The sequence below is a fragment of the Myotis lucifugus genome, unplaced genomic scaffold, assembly GCF_000147115.1.
Source record: "Myotis lucifugus unplaced genomic scaffold, Myoluc2.0 scaffold_6826, whole genome shotgun sequence".
In the NCBI taxonomy this organism is placed as follows: Eukaryota; Metazoa; Chordata; class Mammalia; order Chiroptera; family Vespertilionidae; genus Myotis; species Myotis lucifugus.
This window is the reverse complement of record NW_005877874.1, coordinates 1-8,214: the sequence shown is the minus strand read 5'-3', so window position 1 is coordinate 8,214 and position 8,214 is coordinate 1. Positions and strand designations below refer to the sequence as shown.

The following is an 8,214-nucleotide window of genomic DNA, read 5'->3' as shown; positions in this document are numbered from 1 at the left end:
ATTCATCAGATAAGAGGTTAATCTCCAAAATATATAAAGAAGTTATACAACTCAACACCAGAAAGATAAACAATCCTATTTTAAAAATGGGCAAAACGCCTGACTAGAATTTCTCCAAAGAGGACATACAGATGCCCAAGAGACATATGAAAAATGCTCAAGGTCACTAATTATCAGAGATGTGTCACCTCATATCTGCCAGAATGGCTAACGTTAATAAGTCAACAAACAATAAATGCTGGGGAGGATGTGGAGAAAAGGGAACCCTAATACACTGCTGCTAAGAATGCAGACTGGTGCCCTAGCTGGTTTAGCTCAGTGGGTAGAGCATCAGCCTGCGGACTGAAGGGTCCCAAGTTTGATTCTGGTCAAGGGCACATGCCCAGGTTGCGGTCTCCATCCCCAGTAGGGGGCATGAAGGAGGCAGCCGATCAATGATTCTCTCTCATCATTGATATTTCCATCTCTCTCTCCCTCCCCTTTCCTTTCTGAAACCAGTAAAAATATATACTAATAATATAAAAAAGAATGCAGACTGGTGCAGCCACTATGGAAAACAATAAGGAGTTTCCTCAAAAAAATGAAAAATGGAGCTGTCATTTTTCCCAGCTATCCCACTTCTGGGAGTATATAATAAGAATCAAATTGGCCTTTTAAGGATATGATTAAATGGCTTTGAATATATTTATAACTCTGAGTACATTTTTTGAAAAGACTATTCTTTCTCTATTGAATGGTTTTGGCACCTGTGGCAAAAATCAACTGACCATAAATATAAGTTTATTTCTGGACTTTCAATTTATTTCCATTGATTCACATGTTTATGCCAGTACCACACTGTCTTTACTACTGTAGCTTTATAATAAGTTTTCGAATCAGAAAGTGTAAGTCTTTCAACCTTGTTATTTTTCAAGATTGTTTTGGCTATTTTGAGTCCCTTGCTTTCCCATATAAATGGCCAACAGGTAAATTAAAAGGTGCTCAACATCACTAATCATCAGGAAAATGCAAATCAAAAACCACAATGAGCTATCACCTCACACCTGTTAGAATGCCTACTATGAAAAAGACAAGAAATAATACATGTTGGCTCAGTAACAATCCTTCTCAAACTATTCCAAATAACTCCAGAGCAGGGAAGACTCCCAAGCTCATTTTACAAGGCCAGCATCACTGATCAAAATTCACAGACATTACCAAAAAAAATTATAAGCCAATCCCTGATGAACATAGAAGCAAAAATCCTCAACAAATACTAGCAAACCAAAGTCAGTAATACATTAAAAAGACCCTACAGGCCATTGTAGAGCCGAGGCGGGAGGCTCACACCAGGAGGTAGGAAGAACTTGGGCGAGGAGGGGGTGATGCTGCGTGCCCTCCACCCAGGACGCAGGCTGGCCCCGGGGACACCATGCTGCTCCCGCTGAGCACTGCAGTGGCCAAGGCCCTGCCACCGCCCACCCTCTGACCGCTGATTTATTCCAAGCAACACACTGAAGCCTCTCAACATTTCCAACCACAGCCTCAACACTGCCAATGGGAACCTGTGGGAAGATGGTCTGAAGCTTTTGTTAAGAGAAACAGAAATGCTTCTGCCCCTTTTCAGAAACTGGAGGATAAGAAGGAGTTATCAGCAGAATCAGAAGATGAAGAGTTGCAGTTGGAAGAATTTCCCATGCTGAAAACACTCGATCCAACGCCTGACAGCACCAAGACCACCAGGCAGCACTTGGACTTGGCCATGTAAGATACAAAGCTCCAGGGACACAGATCGGCAGCTCATAAAGCAAAGGCTTTAAAACATCACCCAGACAAAGGGAACGCAGCTGGTGCACCAAGGAGAGGAGGAGATAATGACCACTTCACTTGCATTGCTAAAGCTCATGAAATGTTATCCGATCCAGTGAAAAGACCAGCGTTTAACAGTGTAGATCCTACTTCTGATAACTTGGTTCCTTCTAACAGTGAAGCAAAGGATAATTTCTTCCAAGTGTTTTCCTGTGTTTGAAAGAAATTCCAGATGGTCAAATAAAAAAATATGTTTCCCTAAACTTGGTGATATGAATTCATCATTTGAATATATAGATGTATTTTATTCTTTTTGGTATACTTTTTATTCTTGGAGAGAATTTTCTTATTTAGACGAAGAAGAAGAAAAGCAGAGTGTCCTGATGAGAGGAGGACTTAAAAGCAGAACGGAGCAACAAGAGCACAAAGGGAAAAGAGGAAATGGACAGGATATGAACAGTAGTTGACAATGAATATAGTTATAATCCAAGAATAAAAAATGACAGAAGAAAAGGCCAAGAAAGAAGCAGAAAAGAAAGCAAAAGCAGAAGCAAAATAGAAGGAGCAAGAAGCTAAAGAAAATCACAGACAAGCTGAATGAGAAGTTGCTTGTTTAGCTGAAGAGAAAGAAGAGGAAGAAATTAGACAACAAGCACTCCTGGCAAAGAAGGAAAAACATACCCAGAAAAGACATTATAATGGAAAGGCAAAAACTTTGAAACTCATGCAAGACCTGAAATCACTTTTCTGATAATGAGGCATAGTGGGTTAACTGTGATTGCCTTGAACTAGCAAGTTTACAGTGCTTGAATGAAACACATCATCAACAAAGAAGTAGGGGGGGGGGAAGAGAATAAATGAGCAAATTAGAAAAGAGAAAGAGGAAGCGGAGGCTCATGCATGACAAGCATCTAAAGCAGTGGTTCTCAACCTTCTGGCCCTTTAAATACAGTTCCTCATGTTGTGACCCAACCATAAAATTATTTTCGTTGCTACTTCATAACTGTAATGTTGCCACTGTTATGAATCGTAATGTAAATATGTGATATGCAGGATGGTCTTAGGCGACCCCTGTGAAAGGGTCGTTCTACCTCCAAAGGGGTCGCGACCCACAGGTTGAGAACCGCTGATCTAAAGAATGCAGAGAAATCAACTGGCGGTGGTGGAAATGGCAGTGAGAATTGGTCAGAGAAGATCTGAAATTACGAAGTAAAGCTGTGAACCTCTTCCCTGCTGGAACAAATTCAAGATGGGAAGTTTACAGCTACAACACACATTCTTCTGGAGTCAAGAGAACCACCAAAGATGTTATTGCAAAGCAAAGAGTTTTCAAAAACTTGACCCTCATCAAAAAGATGATATAACAAAAAAGCTTTTGGTAAATTTTAGAGAGCATGGATTGGTGCCCCAGGCAGACAATGATACACCTGCAGAACAATTTGAAGGTCCATGCACAGACTTCACACCCTGGACTATAGAACAGAAGCTTTTGTAACAAGCTTTGTAAACATACCCACTAAGTAACCTGAAAGGTGGGGGGAAATAGCAGAAAGACGAAGAAGTACTGCATGAAACATGTAAGGGGTTTGTTGAGATGGTAAAAGAAAAGAAAGCTGCTCAGCAGCAAGTACTGGATGCAGTTAGAGCAAAGAAATGACTTATCACATCTTTGTTGCATGTGCATTTTTATCATAAAACTGAAAATATTGAAACAAAAAGAAGATCATAATCCAGTGGGATTTATTCCTGGGATGCAAGGTTGGTTCGACATCCGCAAATCAATTAACATGATACACCACATAAACATAATGAAGGATAAAATTATATGATCATGTCAATAGATACAAAAAAGGCATTTGATAAAGTCCAGCACCTATTATGATAAAAACTCTCAGCAAAGTGGGAATAAAGAGAACCTAGCTGAACACAATAAAGGCCATATATAACAAACCCACAGCTAACATCATACTCAATGGGGGAAACTAAAAGCATTTTTCTTAAGATCAGGAACAAGACAAGGATGTCTCCTTTTACCACTATTCAACATTGTACTTAAAGTTCTAACCAGAGCAATCAGGAAAGAAAAAGAAAAAAAAGGCATCCAAATTGGAAAAGAAGTAAGCCCTGCCTGGGTAGGTCAGCTGTTTGGAGCATGGTCCCAATGCACCAGGGTTGCAGGTTCAATCCCTGGTTGGGGCACGTGCAAAAGTCAGCCAATAAATGTGTGAATAGGTGGAACAGCAGATGGATGTCTGTCTGTCTGTCTTTCTCTCTCCCCCCCACCACCCCTTTCCTTTCTCTCAAACCAATTAAAATTATTTTTTAAGAAAGAAAAGTAAAACTGTCATTATTTGCAGGTGATAGGATATGATACTATGCATAAAGAACCCTATAAAAATTCCACCCCAAATTATCACAACTGGTAAATATATTCATTGAAGTAGCGGAATACAAAATTAATATTCAGAAGTTGGTTGCATTTTTATTTTATTATTTTTGAAATATGTTTTGATTCAGAGAGAGGAAGGGAGAGGGTGAGGGAGAGAGAGACAGAAACATCAATGATGAGAGAGAATCACAAATTGGCTGCCTGCTGCACACGGGCTACTAGGGATCAAGGCTGCAACTCAGGGGCATGTGCTCTGACCAGGAATCAAACCACAACCTTCTGGCTCACTGGTCGATGCTTAACCACTGGCTACACTGGCAAGGCTTGGTTGCATTTTTATACACCAACAATGAACTATCAGAAAGAGAAATTACTAAAACAATCCCATTTATAATTGCATCAAAAATAAAATACCTAGGAGTAATTTTTAAAAAATATGTTTTTTTATTGACTTTTATTAGAGAGAGAGAGAGACAAAAGGAGAGGGAGGAAAAGAGAGAGAGAAACATTGATGTGAGAGAAAAACATTGATCAGCTACCTCCCACACCCACCCTGACCAGGGATTGAGCCAACAACATGGGCTGACTGGGAATGGAACCAGTGACCTTTTGTTGTACACGACAATGCTCAACCAATGAGCCACACTGGCCAGGGCCTATGAATAAATTTAGCCAAAGAGGTAAAAGACCTGTAGTCAGAAAACTGTACAACATTAAAGAAATTAAAGAAGATACAAAAAAATGGAAACATATACTGTGCTCATGGATAGGCAGAATTAACACCATTAAAATGTCCATATTTCCCAAAGCTGTCTATAGATTCAATGCAATCTTTATCAAAATACAAATGGCATTTCCAGAGCACTAGAACAAATAATCCTAAAATTTGTATGGAACTACTAAAGACCCTGAATAGCCACAGCAACCTTGAGAAAGAAGAACCAAGTTGGGAGTACCATACTACCTAATATCAAACTATACTACAAAGCTATAGTAATCAAAACAGCATGGTTATAGCATAAAAACAGACACATAAATCAGTGGAACAGAATAAAGAGCTCAGAAATAAACCCATGCCTTTGTGGTCAATTAATCTATGACAAAGGAGGCAAGAATATACAATGGAGTTAAGACATTCTCTTCAACAAGTGGCATTGGGTAAATTGGACAGATACATGCAAAAATATTGAAACTAGACCACCTTCTTACACCACATACAAGAATAAACTCAAGATGGATTAAAGTCTTAAATGGAAGGCCCAGGACAATAAAACTCCTAAAAGAAAACATAGGCAGCAAACTCTTTGACACTGCTCTTAGCAATATTTTTTTCTGATATATCTCCTATGACAAGGAAAACAAATGAAAAACTAAATAAGACTCATCAAACTAAAAAGTTTTTGCAAGAAAACCATCAACAAAACAAAAAGACAACCTACCAAATGGAAGTATTCATCACTGATACATCCAATAAGAGGTTAATATCCAAAATATATAAAGAACTCATACAACTTCACACCAAAAAAACCCAAAAAACAAAAGAACACAAACACTCTGATTTAAAAATGTACAGAGGACCTAAACACACATTTCTCCAAAGAGGACATACAGATGGTCCATAGATGAAAAGATCCCCAATGTCACTAATCATGACAGGAATACAAATTAAAACCACAATGACATATCACCTCACACCTGTCAGAATGGCTATCATCAATATATCAATAAACAAGAAGTGTTGACTAGGGCAGCGGTAGCCACCTTTCAGACCTCATGGACCACCAGTGGTCCACAGGCCACCAGTTGGCGACCACTGGACTAGGGTCTGCTTATGCACTGTTGGCTGGGATTGTAAACTGGAGTAGCCACTATGGAAAACAGTATGGAGGTTCCTAAAAAAATTAAAAATAGAAATACCAAGTGATCCAGCAATTCCTCTTTGGATATTTATCCAAAGGAAATGAAAACACTAAATCAAAGAGATATATGGACCCCATGTTCACTGCAGCACTGTTTACAATAGCCAACATAGGGAAGCAACCTAAGAGTCCACTGATGGGTGAATGGATAAAGATGATGTGATACACGCACCCATGCACACACAATGTTATATTACTCGGCCACATAAGAGAAGGAAATATTGCCTTCTGTGACATCATGGATGGACCTTGAGGGTATTATGCTAAGTCAGATAAGTCAGAAAGAGAAATACCATATGATCACACTCATATGTGGAATCTAAAACAAACAAACAAACAAACAAACAAACAAAAAAAACTCAGAGATTGGTAGTTGACAGAAGCACGGGGTAGAGGGTGGGCAAAATGGGTAAAGATGGTACAAAATTCCATTTCAAAATAAGTAAGTCCTAAAGATGTAATGTACAGTGTGGTGACCATCCTATCTAATAAAAGAGAAACATGGTAATTAGCCATACCTCCGCTACCCTTCCCATTGGCTAATCAGGGTGATATGCAAATTAACTGCCAGCCAAGATGGCGGCCAGCAGCCAGGCAGCTTGAAGCGAACATGAGGCTTGCTTGCTTCAGTGACGGAGGAAGCCAACATTCCCCGTTCCCCGCCTGCCGCTGCCGGCCTCTGAGCTTGCAGTTTGAAACACTGTTACAAATATAGACGCTAAACAAAACCCCAGAAACCTGCTTTCAGCCAGCCGGGATCTCAGAGCTGAAGTTGAAATAGTGTTTCAATTATAGAACCCAAACAAACCAGATACCTGCTTTCAGCAGCCGAGGCCTCAGAGCTGGAGCCAAGCCTCAGAGCTAAAGCTGGCCCAGAATAAAAAAAAAAAGAAAAAAAGGAGCGGTTGGGAGCTTCAGTCACCCGACAGCCTGAAAACAGCTCTCAGCCCCTCACCCAGACTGGCCAGGCACCCCAGTGGGGACCCCCACCCTGATCCAGGACACCCTTCAGGGCAAACCAGCCGGCCCCCACCCATGCACCAGGCCTCTATCCTATATAGTAAAAGGGTAATATGCCTCCCAGCACCAGGATCAGCAGAGCAGCGAGGCCTCCCGGCACCGGGATCAGCGTGACAGGGGGCAGCGACCAAACCCCCTGATCGCCCTGCGGCTCTGTGTGTGACGGGGGTGGAGCCACAACCTCCCTATCTGCCCTGCTCTGTTCATGACAGGGGAAGGCGCCCCAACCCCCTGATCCGCCCTGCTCTGTGCCTGATAGGGGGGAGCTCCCCAACCCCCTGATTGCCCTGTGGCTCTGTGTGTGACAGGGTGCGGCACCCCACCCCCCCCCCCCACGGGCCCTGCTCTGTGTGTGACGGGGTAGAGCCATAACCTCCCCATCGGCCCTGCCCTGAGTGTGACAGGGGGCGGTGCCCCAACCCCCCAATTGGCCCTACCCTGAGCGTGACTGAGGGTGGCATCGCAACCTCCCAATCCGCCCTGCTCTGTGCATGACAGGGGGCGGCGCCCCAACTCCCCAATCGGCCCTGCTCTGAGCCTGACCAGGGGCTGCACCTAGGGATTGGGCCTGCCCTCTGCCACCCGGGAGCAGGCCTAAGCCAGCAGGTCATTATCTCCTGAGGGGTCCCAGACTGCGAGAGGGCACAGGCCGGGCTGAGGGACCCCCCCCTTCCCCAACGAGTGCACAAATTTTTGTGCACCGGGCCTCTAGTCCTATATAATAAAAGGCTAATATGCAAATAGACTGAACAGTGGAACAACGAAACAACTGGTCGCTATGATGTGCGCTGACCACCAGGGGGCGCATGTGGAACATGGTGGGCACCGTCAGCAGGTGGCAGAGCGCAAAACATGGCGGGCGTTGGGTGCGGTGGGATGGTGAAGCAGGTGAGCGGGGGCGCCAGACCAAGGCTGGGCGCCAGTCACTGTCATCGGGGTGAACCTCTTGTGGTTACTGAAAATTCTTTGTTCCCGCATGCTGCAGTCCCACCGGTGCTTGCACCTGCTGCCAGCACCAGAGCCGCTGCTCGCACCTGCTGCTGGCGGCCGGCGCCAGTCCCGATCACTCGGTGCCGTCAGCGGGTGCGGGTGGCCACT

At 43.3% G+C, this 8,214-nt stretch overlaps 1 pseudogene; it reads left to right on the top strand.

Moving 5' to 3' along the window:
- Positions 1-1,522: 1,522 nt before the first annotated feature.
- LOC102437798 lies at positions 1,523-3,445 on the top strand (annotated as a pseudogene).
- Positions 3,446-8,214: the final 4,769 nt, after the last annotated feature.